The sequence below is a fragment of the Talpa europaea genome (assembly GCF_964194135.1).
Source record: "Talpa europaea genome assembly, chromosome: 2".
In the NCBI taxonomy this organism is placed as follows: Eukaryota; Metazoa; Chordata; class Mammalia; order Eulipotyphla; family Talpidae; genus Talpa; species Talpa europaea.
The window spans coordinates 31,515,854-31,538,310 of NC_140068.1; the positions used below are offsets into that span (position 1 = coordinate 31,515,854).

Genomic DNA, 22,457 nt, shown 5'->3' on the forward strand with positions numbered 1-22,457 from the left:
GGAATTTGGGCAAATCTATTTCTTTATTAAGCACTGTTAAATTTCTATCACCTTACCAAGAAGATTTCAGGAACATTAAATTATGTGTAGTTTTTATTGATCTTTCTAGGCCTTTATTGCTTCAAATAGGGAGCAGTTTGGGGCTAATAAGTACCTTCAGGGAATGATGTAAGAAATCTATGCCTTAAGAGGTCCATTGGTATCAGTGTTTTTAGAAACAAACATAAGATCATAAAACATTTTAAAACTAAAGTAGCTATGTTACATGGCCTTTTCTTTTTTAATTTAACCACAATTCTGTGAATCTACTGAATTAGCCAGATACATATCCTAGAGAAAAGGAAATGGAAAATAACATATACTTCTCTACTTTTATTAAAGTTTTATACTTACACTCTAGGATTATTATCAATGTGGAATTTATACAAAATTGAGTGAAAAAAACATGATCCAAGACCAAACTAATTTTTATATAATTGGAGGCAGATGTCTTCCACTTCTTACTGCATTTAGCATGAGATTGCAGTCCAGTAACTAAGAGTGGGGGCAAAGGGTCCTGGTTGTGCACCATAATAGTTGTATGACCCAGCCTCACTGTTTCATATTTTCATCCCTTGTGAGGATTGTTCTTAGGATTAAATAAAATAATCCAGCAAAGTATTTACCCATTGCCTATAAATATTCAATTAGTCTTAGCAATATTATTATTATTGATATTTTTATTATCTATATTATACAGTGGGTTCAGTCATGAAATAATTTTTGTATACAATTACTTGAAATAGTATCAGAAAGACTATTCACATAAAATATATCTAGAAAGCTTGTCTTAAAATTATAAAATCTTTGAGGATATTGGGTATGGTAAAGGAAGGCAATTTTTCCTAACGAATGTTCTATGGGAAGAATGTGGTCAATAGGTAGGTGGCCACAACTTCTTGGAGCATTAAAACTAAAGGATTATTGCTTCCAATGTTTTTCTTTGTAATATCAAATTGAGAGAACTGAACAGTGCACTTCTGTCTTGGAGAATGAAGCTATGCATTAATATATTCAAAGATATTAACAGTCCCACAGGAAAGACACCTGATTTCTTTGCTGCTTTCAGTATTCCTGAGCTTATTTAACCAAAGAACTCTTTTATCACAGAACTATCAACTTCTTGATTTACATATTGTCTGTCATACTACACTCTGGGGTCATAACAAGAACCATGAAGGCAACAGAAAAAGTGAAGTGGACTGGGTGTAGAAAAGAAAATGAAATGGGGGCCTCCCATGGTGGTGCAGCGGTTGAGCACTGGGCTGAGAAGCTGCCCGCAGCCTCTGCAGCACTGGTTCAATCGCGGCCCACCAGCGAGGGTCCCACATGGCGCGCAGACCTCTCCTGCCGCCTGCTGCTCCCCTCAGCAGTGTATTTCGTTGGTCTGTCTGTTCTGCTCCCCGCTCTGGCTCTGGTGAATTCTCTCACCCTCCTGCACTTCTGACTGTACCCAGTGCTTGTATAAATAAATAAATAAATCTTTAAAAAAAAAGAAAGAAAGAAAATGAAATGATATAGATGTGGTACCAAGAAGGATTTCTATTTCTTTGACACACTGCAAAAGGAAGAGAAGGGCACAGCTGGATGGCAAGGTCACAGAGGCAGCCTGAGCATCAGGGAGACAAGGTGTGGAAGGGGCTGTGCAAACTGGAGGCCACAGGCCTCACAGACAGCTAATCATGCCCTACCAACATTGCAGGCCTGGGGCAGTGAGCTCTTCTTTCTCTTATCCCTAAAATCAGTATTTTCATGTACAGTTACCAGATTGCTTTCATATTTGCATTCCAGATGCTTATTATTCCATGTTCTGCAGGACTAATTAAACACTTTTATATGTTGGCGACAATCTCCTTCTTAACAATTTGAGACTCCTGGCATAGGCTTCAGCACCCAAACTATTTCTCTTAATGTATATGAATCATTTATCTAATGGATAAGCATCGTGCTTTTTAACAACCATGTGGAGAAGGATTTATTATGCCAGTTCTGATAAGATCAACTTACAGGCAGGTGAGGTCACCTGCTATAATTTACAAGTCTAGCAGTTGGAAGAGTCAAGATACACACCTGGATGTCCCTGAATGCCCATTAATTATCAGTACATTTTCCATCTCTCAGATGTGGGCATACATTTGTTGTCCTATAAAAAGTGGGATGGGGGGAATGTTTATCCTTATTACTGATACTTGCTCATCCTCCCTTATTCAGAGGTGATTCAGTACTGCTTAAATAATTTGTTTTTCAAATGAAGATGGCAACCTGTCTTCCAGTGGGAGACTATCATATATTGCCCTTCAGTAGTAATGGAATTTTGTCTCAAGTCTTTGTCTTGGAAGGCAAACTTCAATTTCTAATTCTTGCATTCTGATGCTAATTAAAATTTTGTTCTAAGGAATTCTAGACACAGAGCAAAACTCTACAGAGAATATAAACATTTTCTTCTCTAGATAAGGAGTTGGCAATCTATGGTCCATGAACCAAATCTGGCTTCCTGCCTGATTTTGTCTTCAAATATTATTGAAAAACATTATTGATACTCATTTACATGATTAATGGCAGTTCACAAGCTACCACAGAAGAGTTGAATTGTTGTGACAGAGATCATATGACCCAAAACCCAAAACTATTTACTATTCCCTGTAAAGGACAAATCTACCAACTTGTACTCTAGATAGTCTATTTTTTTAATCCTAGGAAGGAACAAAAAAAAAATCAATTATAGTCCTTTGTCCTTGTCCTAACAGATCACCCTTTACAGAATCTCATATAATTGCTTTATATTGAGTTCCATGATTCTATAACCCACTGGTTAACATCAAATGTAGATAGGAAAGGTCTAGAGTAAGTTCTATTGGATTCCTAGAGGGGTGTTGAGGATGTAGACCTCGCCACATTGCTCTCTGTGAGGACAATATATCTGTAGCTGCAGTAGAAGGAAAGGGCATGTTTTCCTCCTGAGGAATTAACTTGCATTAGTCGCATGACCACTTCACATCTCATAAACAGTGTGTTTTCTTCTTTTGGCTTTTTAAGTTAAAACTATAGTCTTCAAAACCTTACATGTTGGGTATACCTTTCAACTTACTAAATATATCCTTGGTTTCATTTTGCTCCCTAGTGTTACTTCTTTTCCCCCTTATTTCTTTGTGTTATGCTACTACAATGTGCATTATTTTAGACATACCTCATCATTTTATAAATTAAGACATAAACAAATGAATGCATCATTTATGTAGGAAAAGTACTGAAAGAAAAGATACTTGCACCTTCTTGCCCTGTCGTAGGAATCTATTCCTCTGCTTGCGTCATGCCCTCTCTCCAGGATTCAGTTTAAACCTCAAAAAGGAAACAAAATATTCTGACCCACAAAGACCTCAGCTGAAAAACACAAGCATGCAGCTAACTATTGGGCTGTATCTTGAGGAGAAAGAGAACCACATTCCCATAGTTAGTTAGAAGACCTCCCCAGGTCTGAACAGGCCATCCTGATAGTTTGAAGCACTTTTCTATAGAGATCTAGTGATGTTTAGGAGAAAGGTCATGCTGCAATGTACATGTTACAGGACTATGCAAAATAAAGTAGAAGGGGGAATGATGCCAAAACAGAATTATAAAAATGTTACTAATAGTAGAATAGAGGAGAACATGGGCAGATGTTCAGGTCAACTCTGTCTCATGGTCAAAAAAAATATTCAGGATGGTATAATAGGCCTTTCATCCTGTGGCTTCCTTCCTGGGCAGTCTGAAGTGTTGACAGTGATGCTATCAAATGCCCTAGTGAGATGACCTAGGAGGGACTGTTTCAACTGCTTAGATATACATCATCTGGCACTGATGAGTTTTACTCTGAAAGTCTCATTGTGGTTGGTAAGTTTATATACATGCATTAGTTTTTCCATGTACCTACCTGAAGTATTTTCCTTTTTAGTCTGTACCTTAACTAAAATTGAATTCACTCCTAATTCAGTATTGGGAAAAGGCATCTGACTCACCCCTTGCCTACCTCCCACCTACCTTCATCATGATGGGAAAGTAAAGTATTAGAAAGGTTAATAGTTCAAATCAAAAGAGCATTTTATAACTTAACATGTTAAGAAATGAAGAGGCTTCCTGTTGTTTGATCCCCATTTTTCCTGTCTAAATACTTATGGAAATTTACTTTAAAGTTCCATTTAACATTTTCTTAGATCAAATATTTCCGACTTCATTCACAAGATTAAGGAAGACATAAACTCGTAAGACTACATAAAGTCTGGGTACTTATCATTTTTTCCTTTTGTCTGATCTTTAAAAGCTGATATATAATTGCTACAGTTACATGTAGCTCTCAGTAATCAAAACCATAAAGCTTACAAGTTACATGTTTTGGTGTTAGAAGTTTCTACATCCTTATTCACTGAAATGACTTTTGGCTGAAATTCAGCTTTCTACCAGATACCCACACCCAACAGTATTCATTCAACAGTGTTTTTATAGCCAAGCTTTCAGGGTTCAGTATAAAAAACTCTGAATTAAAGTCAAAACATCCTTAATAAAGCTGTTTTTAAATGATAATGCACCATCACCAAGCAAGTGACAGGACAAAGTCCCATTAATCAACATTACACTAACAGCTCACAAGTTTGCTGCTCTCATAACAGTCTGATGTGACCTCAAGGAAAATTCTTTATAATAAAGATGGAAGATGCTGACAAAATCCATCCATAAACCCAGAAGGTTCAGGAAGTGTGTGAACTGAACTACACAAGCAGAGCTGTGCGAGTAGCAAGTGCTGCAAACCTGCTGAATTCTCAGCAGATGGTGTGAGTAAGTTCACAGGAGATTCTCTGACATACTCTATAAAATCTCCTTTGTTGTTGGCCCTCCACGGTGGCACAAGGGGTTGAGCACAGCACTGTGGAGCTCTCTGCAGCACAAGTTCGATCCCTGACTGGTCGGAAAACTGCCCACATGGCGCAGCAGACCTCTCCTGACTCGCCCGCTGCCTGCCCTCAGCAGCGTATTTCTGTCAGTCTGCCTGTTCTGTTCCCCACTCTGTCTCTGGTGAATCCTCTCGCCCTCCCCCCACACCTCTGGCCTGTACCCCAGCTCTTGTATGCATAAATACATAAACCTTAAAAAAATTCCGTTGTGTTCAAAAGAAATGGCCACAGTACAATGGAAGAATAAGTTCACCTGGATAATTCATAACAGTCCAGTAAGAATGTTGTGGGCAAGATGTGACTACATACACTTGAGCAGGTGTGAACCTGTAGCTCTGAATCACATACAGTGTTATAAATCCAATGTCATCTCAATGTTTTTTTCTCTTTTTGTTATTTTTTCTTAAATCATTACAGTCCCCATAGTTCTCCCACCACATCACCTGTGAACCATTTCCACATCCTCTTCTGATCTTCCTTCCCTGTTTTGATGCCCCACCCTTCCCTTCTCTTGCCTCAAGTCTATGGTCAGCTTGCTAGTTTTAACTTTCCCTTGAGCTTCTGTTTGGTTACCTTGACTTTTAATAAGAAGAGTATAATAAAAAAAATTGTTACTGATCTCAAAGAGCTATACACGTTTTGAAAAATTTAAGGAAAACATGTAGAGTTACTCTATTGATTTTTTTACAAAAAAGAATTTTATATCCATAGAAAAGGTTACTTTCAGTCATATAGCTTTCAATAGTATATTACTATTTGGGATATTTGACAGACATACACACTAAAACAAAAGCATTATTAAAAAAAAGAAATTGAGAGTCTATAATTTCTACTTACTATATATCAATAATAGTTGTTTTTTTCATATTTTGACATTTCTGAAATGAGGATGAAGGTGGCGTCTCATAACTTGAATGACAAGTTTCTGTATAAATTATTGATATATCTTTAAAATCGATGTTATATCAGAATCCATAAAATATAAGCATTTACCATAAAGTCAACTCCAATTTATTCATTCTCAAACATTTTCCAGTATTGCATTGCTGATTGATGGGGGAAGGGGAGGAGTAAAAAACTTTGGAAGGAGGATCATAAGACCAGAAACTGGAGGTGGTTACAGATTAACATCATCATAAAATTAGCTATAGAAGTGAACAATCCTTAGTTATAAAGAGCAACTAGCAGACTGCTATAGAGAGTATGGAAGGGTGATGTGATGGTGCACAAGTGAACTTTACAGGGACTACACCTGAGAGGAAAAAGGGAAAAAGCATACGTTGTACAAAAAGGAAGAATGATGTAAATATATATATATATATATATATATATAATACAAAAAGAAAGAAAGAAAGAAAAAGAAAGCATGGGAAGCACAGTCTAGAGGTGGGGATATGGGGATGTGGAGAATTACTCATCCTTAGAAATCAACTACAATAGATCACAATTCCACAAAGGAATGATCCCCTCCCAAAGAGAAGAACACTGTATCAGTGCAATTTCTGCACTGGCAAGAGGCAACTCTTCTGCTCACCTGTGACTATGCAGGTGTTTCTCTTCACCAACCTTCTCCCCTTGCAAAGCAGCAGCGGCAGTGCCTCCCAAGGCTGCCTGCATGTGACTCTGCAGGCCTCTCTTTTAACAAACCTTTCCCTTTTAAATGCAGCCCTTCCTGTGTGCTTGTGTCTGTGCAAGTGTCCTTTCCTTTCCCTTTTCTTAATAGCAAACCTGCCCTTTTGGCTATAACTAAATGTCTCTGCCTTCTAGGGAAACTTGCCTTATGCCAATCGAAAGGGAGCTCTGTTGAAACTCTTCTCAGAGGCAACCCAAGGACCCCGTTCTCTGAACCCCAAACCTTTCCAAACACACATGGCTGATGAAGCCATGCTGAGTCATTAAAATAGAAATACTTAACTGTTGTCAAGAAGTGGTATTTCTATATCACCCAATCACAAATTTTCAAGGAAGAAAATCAAATGCCAATTTTTTTTTTCTTTTTCCTAAGGGAAATATATGAAAATGTATCTTTGGAACACTATGATCATTTGACATGGTTTGAAATTCTTTCAGAATCTTAGTTCTTCCTTCTTTTGATATGATGCATACAGAAAGAACATGGCATTTAAATATTATTCTCCTATACTAAATCAGCATGGTCTTCCTTATTTTGGTTGCTATTAATTAATGCAGATTAAAATTAATAATGGTTTTTGGCAATTTTTTTCTGGGAAACTTTATTGGAAAATATTTGGTAATCACATTGGGAAAATAAGTTCTCTCTATACGGTCTAATGCTACATCATGACTTCCCCAGTGCATTTACTATATTAGATAAATCCAGAACTTCCATTTTTCTTGTTAAATGACATGTTGATAGAGTTAATCTATTCTAGCTTTTCTATGCATATATGCTTTCAAACACACTGACTTTCTGTTCCTTAAATTCCCTTCTTCTATGGTCCTGTCCTAAATGGAACCCTCTACACTATTAGATTAAATAGTCTTGCTCTTTGATCAGCACTTCCTGCCCCCTCAGACTCTGGATGCAACAACCACTCCTCTAGGCAATGTTGGGTACAGGCCACACTCACTCTCTAGAGCAAACTCTCCTTTCTTGGTCCAGGAGCACTGCCTCTCATGCCCTCTTCTTCTTCTGGCTGCTTCATTTCAGTCTTTCCTGATCTGTTTGGATGTATTCTATTACAGTGGACTCCAAAGGTTTGTACATAAAATTCATCTCTTTTCTACTTACTAAGTCTGTGAGTGATGTCATCAAATCTTATCACTTCAATTATCATCAATATACTAATGACCTCCAAATAGATATTTTCCCCTAACTTGAAACTTACAGTCAACTTCCTACTAGATATCTCCACTTGAACTTCTCCAATTTGAATGCTAATTTAATATGTTTCACCTTAGACTTATGACATTCCTTCTCTTTCTCCAATCTTCCCCTATTTCAGTCAATCCCCTCAGTTAAGGATCACAATCATTTTTAATCAGACAAAAAAAAAACATAGTCATCTTATACTCTATTCTCTCATAACCACCCAAACCATCAAGAAATCCTAGTTACTCGTCCATAAAAATATATTCAGAAAATGCTAATTGGAATTCCAAAGAAATTCTAACTCTGCATACTATAATTGTTAAAATTAAAAAGACTGATAGCATAGCATACTAGAAGGATACAGAGCAATTGGAAGTCTCATATATTTCTGGTGAGAGTATACATTGTTAAAATGCCAAATATATACCTACTTTATGTGCCATCAATTGTGTGTGTATATGTATATATATACATATACACACATGTACTTAGTATTTACTCAACAGAAAGAAAATATATGCCCCTACAAAAATTAATTGTATCAAAATATTTATAGCAGCTTTATTTAAAGTATACATAAACTGTGAACAATGTTAAGCTCCACAAACAGGTGAATGAATAAACTGTGGTATAGCCATAAATGGAATATAATTTAACAATAAAAAATAGAGCTACTGGTATTGAAACACGAGATACAAGACACTACTTCAATACAAAGTCAAAACACAACAATAAAAAAATAACAACAAATAAGAACAAGAAAACATTTCTGACATAGTAATACATGGTGATTCTGGGGTTTCATGTTCCAACTCAGGTGTTTTATATCACAATAAGTAGCCCAATTAAAGATCCAGAAAAATCATGAACATGTTGAATGTTGTGACTATATATATACACACATACAGTTGTATACATATATGCATATATATACACACATACACACACACATATATATGAATCTTAAAAACACAACAAAAGAAAGTCAGATATAAGAACCAGAAAGAAGATTGTGATCCTATACCTACCACACACACAAACACACACACACACAGATGCATAAGGAAAAACTAATCTATGGGGAAAGAAATAACGATGATTGCTTATGGTAGTTTGGGGGGATTGACAGGAAAGGGGAGTGAGGGGACTCGCAGGCAGGTACAGCAGGTACTGGCAGGTACAGCGCTCATGGTAACTTGATGGGGTAGTTGCATGTATGAATGTGCACACTTACTAAAACTCACCAAATTATATAATTAAGATTTGTGCACTACATTGTTCTTAAATTTTATTTCAATAATAAACCAACAAATATGAGAAAGTGAGCATAATTGCTGCCAACATTACCTCTTGCCTGGTTATTGTAGATTTCTGTATTTCTACAACTGTGATCATACCCTTTAAAACAGCAAACAAGTCAAGACATGTAACACTGCTGCGCCAAAACTTCCATTGATCATTCTCCCAAAAGTAAAGCCAATATCCCTTAAGGATTTATGTTTTGTGAAATCTGGTTCTACCACATAGTAACTCTCCGATTTTTCATCTCTCTAGTTCCTCATTTACTCAGCTCCAGCCACACTTTTTTTTTTCCTTCAGGCTTTGCCCTGGAGATTGCCTCTGTTTTTCCCCATAGGGGGAAATATATTCCCTCATCCATGAAGTTTTTGTTACATTAGCTACTCTACAAGGCTTTTACAGACAATTATACAGAAAATTGAAATCCCAAAACTTTCCATAAACTTTAATATTTTATTTACTGTTGTTATCATCTATGTATTCTATAGTTTGCTTGTCCATTTTGGGTTTTTTGTTTATTTTTTATCATTCTTGTCACTCATGTTAATGTAAAAATTTATGTAGACAATGACATTTTTCATTTTTTTCACTGTTGTATTCCATGGCCTAAAATAGTGCCTGACATATAGGTGGTATTTGGTAACTATGAATTAATGCATATGTACATGATTGAATGAATATATAATTATGATCACACTCTTCAGTGTCCTACTTCTATTATTTATTAAGATGTTGATGTGGGACTGTGGTGATGGTGCATGGGTGCCTTGGGGAAAGAAATTCTATGGGGACTCAATCTGAGGGAGTGGGGGGAAGCAAATATTGTTTAAAACGTTGTAAAAAATGATAAATGTTAAAATAAAAAAATAATAATTAAAAAAACATGTTGATGTGGACAGAGCAAAGGATAGTCATAAACCATATCATTACAGAAATTTGAAGAGATTTACTTCAGTCAATCAACATGTGTTTGAGACTTGTTTGTTAAGCCTAAATCATAATCTTTTATAAGGTAATAAAATCAACCCTAAACATTTTTACCAAAGTAGGGTTTTCATTATCATACAAAGTCAAAGCATATATCAATTGCTACATTGATATTATGTGAATTCATCTCAATATATCTTAGATACAAACCATAAGTTGTCTCATTTGGTCTTTTATTAAAACATACTGCAATGTTACAAATAAGAACTTCCTCCTACTACGACAAAAAATCATAAACTTAAAGAATGAGATTTTTCTCAGTGTTTCCAAAAGTTTTACTCATTTTAGTTTGTCATATGATCACTCCACATCTAAGAGAAAACATTAAGTGTTCGATAATGCTAACTAGCATCCCTGTAAATCCACACCAACAGTACATAGCAGGGAAGTTCAGACGGAATATTGATTTAAACAAATTACTAATATGTTTAAGGAAAACAGTATATTTGTTATTAAAGCTGAAAGGAATATGCCTTTTGATATTCATATAACATGTTCTAGTGTCACATATTTCTCCCAGTAGTGAGCTTTATGTCAAGTACACAGTATCTGGGTTCAAATCCCTTTTCCACTATTTACTCACTGTGGGGTGTTGAATTTCCTTTTACAACTGATGGCTTTAGTAAATACCAAAATAGAAAAAAAAAAAGAGACAAATCACTTGCATATGTAAGTTAAATAACTCTTGATATCACTGGGTTTAGATTTGTATTAAATATCTGGTTGCCAATTTTAACATGGGAGTTTGACCATGAGAGTCTGAAACCCCTCTTCTCATAATCAGCCAATTTTATAATATAAAAATTCTACTGCTGTTCCATCAACCAGAGCTTTATTTCTCTTCCATGTGTCTTTCTCTGTTCAACTATTTTAGGCAGAACCTTGTTTTGTGGACCATTTTCTACCAACCAGAGATGCCACAGAATCACTCTAGGCTTCCGTCACTGTTGATGCAAACACAATGTGCTACCATTTCCCCTTCTTTTTTTTTTCAATATTTATATGACCTTTATTATATTCCCTTTATTTATATTCCCCATACAATTGCACCCCCCTTATTTTGACACTAGTCCTTTCTCTCCAAGCACCCCCACCCCCCGGTTGTGTGTCTCTGGTTTATAGTTGCTTGTTGATTTTGATTTTTACTTTATATTAATTAGTGTTTTTCCTGGTCCCTTATTTAGGTTTCCTAAATTCCTGCTATGAGTGAGACCATCCGGTATTTTTCTTTTTCTTTCTGGCTTATTTTGCTGAGCATGATCCCTTCTAGCTCCAACTATGTTGCTGCAAACTGTGTGTGTTTATCTTTTTGAATGCTGAGTAATATTCCATGGTGTATATGAACCACATCTTCTTGATCCAGTCATCTATTTTTGGGCATTTGGGTTGTTTCCATAGCTTAGCTATTGTAAATAGTGCTGCTATAAACAGACAGAGTATTTTTAATGATCATAATCTGCAATGAAACAAACATTATGTTCATTTAACAAGGTAGTGATTGTTTCAGACATTTCCCCAGTTGTCAAAGTATAGCGGGAACTTGCTGTTGTCTTATGAGTTCAGAAATGCTTGTAGAGTAAGAAGCAAAGGATGAATTTCAATGTAGAGAAAAAGATTTCTGGCCTCATAAGAGGATGAGCTGCTAACAGCAGCACTAAACACCACGAGTCCGGGGCGTTTCCCGGGCACCTTCTGACCTGTGCTTGCTCACGTGGGCTCTTTCCTTGCAGCTATCTACGAGCCGTCCTGCGAAGCCTACAAGCACCTCGGCCAGACGTCCAATTACTACTGGATAGAACCAGCTGGACTCCCTTACTGGCCCAATGCCTGTATTTGAATTCCTATACCACGGAAGCATAGATCTCTGTTGATCAGACGAGGCAAACACTACTGACAACCAAACCCCTGCATCAAGTACCTCTTTGAAAGGCAAATACCAGGGCCTATTGGTGGCTCAAGGGGTTAAGCTCAGCACTATAAGGTTATCTGCAGCCTCTGCAGCATGAATTCCATCCTCAGCAGGCCAGGGCACTACCCACCTGGCGCAACAGACCTCTCCTGTCTCGCCTGCTGCTCCCCTCAGCAGGGTATTTCAGTAGATCTGCCTGTTCAGCTCCCCACTCTGTCTCTGGTGAATCCTCTCAACCCCCCACACCTCTGGCCTGTACCCCAGTTCTTGTATGCATAAATAAATCTTTAAAAAAAAAAGAAAAGGAAGGCAAATACCTTCTGCTACTGTGATATGAACAAGCAAGATTTGCTTGATTCTATACCCAGAATTGTGGGATTATTTTTTTCTCACATACTTATACCTATCTGAGTCCCTTAACCTGTGGTTGTAATTAGATATATGATCCTGCTGAGTATGTCTGACTTCATGATTTACTGAGAAATATCTCCCAATTTGCAACCTTGCTTTTTTCATAGTACCACATAACTGGAATCCATGTGATAAGCTTGTATACATCTAGACTCAGCCTTTAGACAGAAGTCATGTCTCTCACATTGCCAGAGTCCATGTTGATGAGTACATCTACATGGGTTTTGAGGCAAGATTATTGCTTAAACCTACATACAAACTATCTGTGTAGCTCAGGGCCCATGCAATACCCTGCTATATTAGAAGACTGCAATAATGATAAAACTGAGATCTAAGAATCTCATTTAGGGCAAAATGTATTTTTCAGTTGATCATTAATATAAGCAATGTATTTACAAATTTATAATAATATATGTTATTTCCTTTATTTTAGATGCTATAAAAAGAATGAAAATACATTTTATTTTTCTTATTAATGATATATATGCATATATTATATATTATATATAAACATTTAAAACATTTATGCATATATATATATAATATACATGGAGATAAGAATAGTGGATATTTAGAATACACACACAAATAGCCTAAAGAAAATTAAAATGCCTATAATTCCCTCATCTATATGTAATCACTGGTAAAATATTCTTAAGTTAAGAATAATTAGAGAAACATTAGAAAAATTAGAGAAACATGAAAGCATGTAGCCTTGTTTCTTGATGAGACAAAATTTTAAATTAAAATTTACTTTTAACTCTTAAGACACCAAAATATTATCATCAACAACAATCTTTGCTAGAAAAGAGAGCAATTCCCTAAACACCTCAGGCCATCTGAAATGACCATATCATGTCAGAAGTCAAGCTTAACTCAGTTTTTTTTTTCCCAAGAAAATAATGAATCCAAAACTTAGACAACAGGAAAAAGGTGATATAAATTAGTTTGGGAAGCATTCATTCACTAATTCATATTACTACACCCATGAAAAAGATAGTTAAAAAAGTAACAGGGAAGTTTCAGGTTTTTTTTTTTTTTAATAATGTATCTAAAAGAAAAAAAATGTCCTCGGTCATTTCCACATTTCATTGTCACATTATTCACTACTTTAAAAATAATAAACAAAATTTACACCTATAGTCAATGAAACTTTGAAATGTGATTTCAATAACCCCAAGATTTCCCATTTAGCTGCCATTCAAATAAATTTGAAATCATTATTAAAAAAATAATTCCATGAATTACAAGGTCAGGCATTCTTTATCTCTACAATAATATTTCTCAGATAGATCTAATTAGTTTGTATAACTGATGATACTGAGAGTAATATGGTGTGATGTATTAAATTAATAGGTCCTTGAAGAAAATACAGATAGTCTTCTATACTCAGAGGACTGCTACATAGCTCATTTTTTTTTTTTTGAAAAGTAAAAGTGAACCTGAATAAGCTCTCTGAAATAAATCCATTGGTTGGTATTTGGTATTTAGCAGAAACTTTTAATTCACAACATATTTTCATATAATCAAATTATTTTATAGATCATACAGCATTACTCAAAGGGGAATCAGAGCAAAATTAGGTTTCTTCTCACTGTAGTCTATTCAGGTCCTGGAGATTCTGTTCCATATATGAACAATTTTGACCACAAACACCAATGTAGCATTTTTATTTTACAGACAAACAACCTAATAACCATCATTTGTTCAAGTTATACATACATTTACACGGAATTGGGATCAGAATTTTTAGTCCATGGATTTCATCCTACTATTTTCTGAATACAATGTCACATACTTAAAAGGTGTTTCCAGACTGTGTAGAATTCTGTAAATAATCACTCATCAAACGTCAAAAAGGTTTTGATCACATATTTAGACTAGCAGAATGTCAGAAAAAAAAAAAAAAAAAAAGGATAGCCCTCGTTACTAATGCCTTGGAAAAACAAGAGTTGTGCATTAGCACAAATAGAGACTTCTAAGTAAGAACTATCTAAATGCTCAATTACACTTTTCCAGCTACATTACAGGATTTTTTTTAAAGGAAGTAATCAATGTGATGTGGAAAAAGAATTATCAAATGTTCTTTTATGAAGAATAATTTCACAAAAGAGGGCATGTTTCAGACATGTCCTGCACCCATGCTCACTGTTTCATTTCAGCATGACTATAATTCAGCATGGATCAATCTAGAACAGAAACACAAGCCCACCATCTCACATAAGAAAATGTTTGTATGGTAATCACAGACTTCCCTCATGGGGCATTTTGCCACTACTCACTCAGAAATTATCCCACCTTCAGACTTTACCTTCCTTAGCACTTCGCATGAGTTTACCTTTTGGAACACACCATTCTCAATTTCCAAGAAAGACTAATCTCCTGAAAACCTCCACATCCCAACTTGTGTGTGTGTGCATGTGTGTGAGTGTGCTGTGTGTGTATGTGTTCTATTTCTGAATTATTTAATGAATAATATGCTTGTAGACAAGTTTATCCTTGCAGTTCTGCAGAAAAAGTATTTGCCTATTTCTCTAAAGCATGACTTGTCATTTAAATCAAACAGAAATGATAAAATCATTTACACACTTCTAAAATATTTTTATGTGTATTCCAATTTTTCTTGTGCCTGTAAAAAATTAAGCTACTAATGTGTAGTACCACTAGCAGAACAAGAACTTTACAAGCATAGGAAGTTTCAAATAGAAAATTAGGTTGCTTCCTTATGTGGTTCAAATTCCATATGTGGTTTATGAAATTTTTAATAATTTATTTGAGGCATTATTGGTTTACATCACTATATATAATGCATAGGAATAGGTTCACATCTCCTCAGATGTACATCACAACACCCCACCCACCCCAGAGCACTCATGTCCAAATATCATATACCATTGGGCCTCCTCTCTACTTTGTTTCCACATTTCTAGTAGCCTCAATTCTGTAGTCATTTCTAGACCTTGTTGTCATTTTGTCCTGTTGGTTATTTTGTTTTGTTTCTCTATATTCCATATATGAATGAAATCATCCAGAATTTGTTTCAACTCTTGGCCTTTTATTTTCAATGGGAGCTGGCAACTGCAATGAAGTTAGATTTCTAGACTCAAGCATGGGGTGTTCAGTCACAGCAACTGGCACCAGGCTTTGGCTATTTCCACACAGAATTTATTCTTGGCTTCATCATGGGCAATTGGACCATGGAACACAGATGGCCCATATCACTGAAATGATCATACTCTCCCATACCATGTAATATTTTTCTGATCTTGTGGCTAAGAGACTCTATTTTCTGAGAGTTTACTTCTTTCTCCATCCATCTATTACTTCTCAGTGAGACTCTCCTGGCCTGTGACAATTCACTTCCTTGAAGTTGGATCCTATACCAAAATCATCCTATACCAAAATCATCAGTTCTTGGTACAAGTCTCTTCAGAATTCTGAGCTATTTGAATATTCTTACCTATTCCAACATCTGACAGCTTTTGAAATGGGCCACAAGAAGTTTTGCCCTATAGGATCTGTGCCAGGACTGTCTCATGACTATCAGCTCTGTCTCCAAATCAGTTTTCTTTGTATCTCAACCTGCCATGGTGAGAAAGAATCTTCCCAGCTTCCTTGTCATATTCAAGGCCAGTGCTTTCGGGTTAACTATGTCTTAACCCAAGTGTTCTTGACTCACCCTCAGTCAGTCATTGATTTTTTTCATACCTGCACCATCATGGCACCAATCAGTAAGCTCTTGCTGAAGAAAACTGAATTGCATCTTATTCTTATTCCCACCCCAAGTGCTCTCATCTCATTATACTCATACACATTTTAGGACTATCACAAGCAACTGAAAGATCAGTTCTTTTAGGTCCATCAGAGTTAAGTAGATAGAAAAAAATTATTGTCAAGAAGCATAACAAGAAATTAATAGAAATGATGACTCTTGACATTCTATGTCCAGCAATAATCTAGCTAATTAGATGCCTGTTATTTCCTGGAGGATTTACTGTTGGGTCATTATGCCTAAAGAACAGTGTTTCCTCTGGCCAGCTTGCTACCTAAAATGGTATGTTGACCAATATATCCTGCTGGGTCTAAGCCTGCAGCCAGATTCTCCTAGCATTTTACCCCAGGTGTCTGGCAGGTCTTCAGAGATCACCAGCTTTCAGGGCTAAGCATTATTTCTCTTTCAAAGCTACAGAAGGCTGCATCAGTCCTTATACTTGAATGATTAGGCAGTTATCTTAGGTTATCTAAAATGGACTTTTAAGTTTATTAGATCAATTCCTTATACATTGGCATGATCTACTCTTTGCTAATTGAAATACATAATATGACTTTCTATCCATCTATTTTTGGGTATTGCACAATAATTGATGACATCAGGATGTAAACAATGGAGAAAACATACCTAAAAATTGAGCAATTCTATTGTATGAGCAAATACATCCCTAAGGAAGGAAAATTCATTCAGCTATAAGACTGGGAATGGCTATGAAATCCACCCCAAATTCCACCTCTTTGTGTTTCCTTATTCAGGGATGGTTTGGCACACTGGGCAGAAAGCAGACATGGCAACCAATTTGTCAAAGATTACTCTGTGTGTGTGCATGTGTGCACACACACTCCCACATGGTTACATGTGGTGTTAGTGAAGGCAGTTATAGAGGGGAATGATTCTATAAGACAAAGAAGGAGCCAGAAGTTAGGAGGCTCTACAACTATCAGCAGCCTGCAGCTGAGTTTACAGGTTTCTTTTTAAAAAGAAGACTGTGTAATTTAATCTGTCTTGTTGTGACATCAACATTCTTATAGCAGAAAGAAATTTTTATTTTGACTTTTTAGGAATAGGGCATGAGGTAAATGTGTGACAGAAAATCTCTTCTTTTATATTAACAGTGATACAATCACATTTTAAAAAGTGTTGCCTCTATTTACAGGTTTATATTACTCACATAAACCACTCTACTTGTTGCTAAATATTTTGCCACTTGAAGATGTTGAGAAATATGTGTCTGCTGGCTCCTTGTAAGCACTAGTCACTAAGTAAAGGTTTGTTAAATTCAGTAAGATCAATGACAAGAATAACATGTACATATTTTGAAAGCAAATGCAAATTATATATATCTACTTTTCTAACATGACAAAACTTTTTTTCTAAAGAATAGTAACTTCCAAACCATTTCCTTCTATATAAACTTCATTAATAGTGTTCTTTTTAGATTTAAATTACTTTTTAACTTCATTACTTGCCCTGCATACACTAAGAAATCTGCTAATTCAAAGGAAGCACTCAAGCATTCCTTTATGTCTCAAGGATCAGGAAATTTTATGACAAACAGTAAGTGGTTTTGTCAGGTAGTGAATAAGAAATTTCTGCAGTAAGGAATAAACCATATTCAATTTTAGCATGTAAAAAACATTTCTTCAACTTGAACTTGATTTAAAATCCAATCACAAGAATGAAGGTCTTTAAAAATTAAGATATCTCTTAGAGAATCAGTAGCCTAGAAGGCGGCAATATTGGTAGCAATTGATCTTATAACCCAACTGAAATTCAAATCAAAACAAACAAGACTAAAATAATCCAGTGATGTGTAGTTCAGCATAAAGGCTTTAATGAGATAGTCCGCCTCAGCATGGCTGACATTTAGGTTAGGCTAATACTGTTGTTGCAGCCTATCATATATGCTGTAGGATTTCAGCAACATCTAGGTACCCAATGCCAGTAGCACTTCCCTTCACATACACAATGTGATTGTTAATAATGCTCCCAACACAGTGGAATGTCCACTAGGAGGCAAAATTTTACTGCCTGTCTTCCCTCCCCAACCTAGCTAAATTACTCTCATTTGCATCAAGCTGTCTTCTTAGGAACATTCCCTTCATATAACTGTTAAGAAGAAGAAAGGGTTTGACTTCTAGTGTTCACAAAAATAAATTTAAAATGTGCAATGGTTGAACAATGTCATTATATTGGTATTTAGCAATAAGGAATGTGTCAAATCCAGTGCTGTGGATGTTATTTGGGGTTCTTCCTATCTAAAGAGAGCACAATTTGGTGATTAAAAGAATGTCTGGCTTTAGGGTCAGGCAAACTAAATTGAAATTTAATTTTTAACATTAAGAAGCTGTGTAATAGTGAATAAGTTATTTAAATTCCTGACACAATTTTCATATTAAAAAGGCAGATACCTATAGCAAATCACTTTATGTTACTACAGGAATTAAATAGGATAACATCCCTAAAGGACATACCACATACTAGATAATCAAATCACTATTTTATGAATATAACCATAAAAGTATAAAACTATTATTATATATGCATTGTTTTATTTAAAATAGCATATTTTTCTACTGTTTAAATAATTAAACTAGAGTTATAATATTTGGAATATCCTCTAGTTCTCTTAAAACTGAAATTTACATTTATTTCTGTTTGTTTTTATGTAGAACAGGGGAAAAGTATAAGCATAAGTTTAGTAGCTTTTTTTCTGTGTTCATCTACAAGAATCTGGCTGTATTCTTTTCTAACATAATAATTAAGGGGCAAACACATTCTATTTCTTTTCCTGTTGAAACAATTTATTTAACCCCACTAGAGAATTAGACTTCCACTTCTTACAAAATCATTCTGAAACCCAATGCTTCTAAGTAGCTGTCTGAAACCAATGAAATGTTATTATTGAGCTTAACTAGATATGTACTATGATATATTACTCAGTATTATACTCTAACAAGAATCACACAAGATACAGTCTATTTTGGAGTCACATAAGACACAATCCACTTGGTATTCAATAGGTAAATTTGTTGAGAAATTCAAATAAGGCATGACCCTTGGCCACAAGAAGTGTATAAATATTATCAGCAATATAGACAATTAAATTTATGTAATTCATAAATTTAAAACAATACAAAACAATACAGAATTAAAGCAATAAAAATGCTTGTTAATTGTCAGGGAATAATTAAACAAGTTATAAACAAGATAGACAACTCCATCATCTTTTCCAGGATACTAAAACATGCCCTTCTCTTTTTTACCAACTTAAAATGGCTAACATGCCCCAGTGTCGCTTAGGTCTCATCTACCACCCCATCTCCCAATGACTTGTGGACTCATCAAATCATTCCTCACTTCCAGATGACTAATCTAGGAAAAGATATGATAGGACAGTCCATCCCTCAGCCAGATGGGTATACTGCCAAGTAATATGCAAGCTCTGCAGGGCAGTCTTTCTGGATCATGCAAAACCACACTTATTTGTTCCTTCAGAAAGAAGGTAACTTTAATGCTATAATTTTTATTTATATGATATGCACAAATGAAATATTTAGATAAAATAGTGCCAAAAGCATAAGGCTATGATTATGTGTCTACATTTTACAGTGTAGAATTGTCAACTTCTGACTTTTCTAAAGTTTTACTAGGCTGCTGGCCTCTTCTGCCATTTCTGCCCACAATCATGGCTTAAAAATATGCATGTACTAAGTATGCATAGCAGTCAAATCCCCAATGAATAAACTTAAACTTCAGAAAATAGCAAAAATAGCAGGACAGCTTGTATCTACTAGATCTATGCAATTTAAAGACTTCTCTAGTTTGCAATCTGTAAATGAAATTTACATTTATTTCATCTGTGTTTAACTATTACTTATATCCTAGGATATGAACAAGAGATAATCTTAAAGTATTTTGTGTTTTACTTGACTTTGACAGCTTCTATAAATTCAAGTATAATTAATTATCCATATTGAAACAAATCATACTTTTTTATTTACTTGTCAGGGACTTCATCTATTTTCTAAAATCATATTCAACTTGACTAAAATTTCTTGAAAGTTTAAATATGAATAATATTTGCTCAAAGTGCTGGCTTAAAAAGTCGAGTGAAGAAAACAAACATATACTAGATAATTTTCATAATATAAATGGAAGGTAGAATAAAATGGTATCTACAGTCCAGTCAAGATCAGTGAAGGATTCCTACAGATGGTAAACATGGAGGAAGTCTTAAAAGATGAGGGAGAATTGTTCAGAAGGAGGATGATTTTCAAGAATAACATGATCCAAGTTGTAAACAGCATGTTTAACTGTAACTAAAATCAATTCAGAAACAGAAGAGTGCAGGGAAAACAGGGTCCCAGAACAGAGAGGACTTTAAAGTCATTCATGGATTTGTTCATAAAATCATCAAAGCAGCAGGTGTCCAGATGAGTGTCACTTTGATATAACTTTTCCAATTAGGTTAAGGAAGAGCCACACATATTTCATCAAACTAAAGGAAGAGAAGAAAATGGCTTCTTTGACAATTCCATTTGATTAATAACATTAAACTGTCTTGCATGATATTTTGGAGAATAACAACACTGAGAAAGGAAATGAAAATCCAGTAGTTATAATATTTCACCTCAGTTCTTACAATGAAACAGAGGAGCACATAAATGCTGCAATTATTTACTCATGTGTAAACTATTATTCACTTCATTAGATCAATGTTATCTGGTCCCAAGATTTTCCGATGGTTTTGCTTTCCATTCTTTGCTTTTCACTCTTTACTCACAGAGGAATAATTCGCCTGATCTTCCTAAATAAATAAGATATTCTCCCAAGTCAGTCACAGCAAAGAGATGCCTGAGCCCAGTGATATGCATACACAGACTCTCACATGCATGTGTGATTACAAAGACAATGCAACTTTAGTTTTGATTTTCAACCATTAGCCCAGCTGTTACAACAGTATATTTAAAAGCACCCAGGGGAAATGAGTAAGCTTGATTATTTAATGCAAACCAGCTTGTTGAAAAATATGATCACTTCATATTATATTACAAAGCAGTAAAATAAAAAAAGGAGGCCCCAGGGAGATACTTAATGTACATTCATTGAGTTTATCTCATAGGGAGTTGTATACTTACTAAAGTAAGTGGAATATAGTATCAGGAAAATTCTAGGCCTAGTATTTTTATCAAAATTATGTAGAATATGAAACACACTTGAGTGCAAGTTGAATACTTATTAAAATTAGGCTGCAGAGAAGAATAAAATCTGCATTCTGCTTAAATGATTCCACACATGCAGACTTTTAAAAGGTGGTATATATAGATTTCCTTAATAACAATATAATTAAACTCACATTGAGCCAAAAATAAATACATGTAAGGAATGTACAGAATTTTAAGTGTGAACTCTAAGTCTTAATATGAACTCAGAAGCATCACATGACTTTATGAAGGCCTCTTGCTCAACTGTGAGCTGCAAAGGGTTTATTTACAAGTATATTTGAAACAAGGCATAGAGCATGTGTATAGTTAGATTAAATGAATTGAATCTGTCAGTCTGAACATTATCTGAACAGGCAGAAAGTTCTAAGCCATCCAGCTAGTGTGTCTTCTTGACTCTACCATGACTCACTTTCACATGGAGTTGATACGATAATGTGTAGGTCGCAGGTTCTTCAACCACACTAATCACCTAGGACTACCTTTGAAAAACAATCTCTAAATTCTTCACCATACTTAATCCATATGTTGAAGCCCTGTTCCCCAATATGATGGAATTTGGAGGTAGCACTATTGTGAGTTAATTGCCTTTGACGATGGTCATGAGGGTGGGACCTCCATGAAGGGACTAATATCCCCATTGGGGAACGGACCAGAGTGGGGTAAAGATGTAGTTCATAACTATAAGACATAGGGAAAACTGCCATGCAGATGATAACCAGCTAGTTTCCTAGTGAAAGTTAGTGAAAGTTTCCTAGTGAAAGTTTCCTAGTGAAAGAAAGCATACAAATTTGACTTTGATCCATTTGATTATAGAAATTGACTATGTAAATAATACTGACATATACTGTCATGTAGAGCACATCAGTGAAACCTCTGAATTACTATACCTGAAGGACTGAAGTCAAAATGATGGACATTTAACTAGTCATTAGAAAACAGTCACAATGTTTCAGCTTAGGCCTCCCTGGTGGCGCAGGTGGTTGAGCGCAGTGCTGTGAAGCTGTCTGCAGCCTCTGCAGTACTGCTTCGATCCTGGCCGGCTAAGGAGATACCC

General features: G+C 35.4%; 1 protein-coding gene across 2 annotated transcripts in view; it reads right to left on the bottom strand.

Annotated features, from left to right (window-relative positions):
* Positions 1-22,457, bottom strand: part of NKAIN2 (sodium/potassium transporting ATPase interacting 2) — a gene marked incomplete at both ends in the record, with an annotated part of 907,688 nt that overhangs the window by 601,585 nt on the left and 283,646 nt on the right. The gene's annotated exons all lie outside the window — the stretch shown is intronic.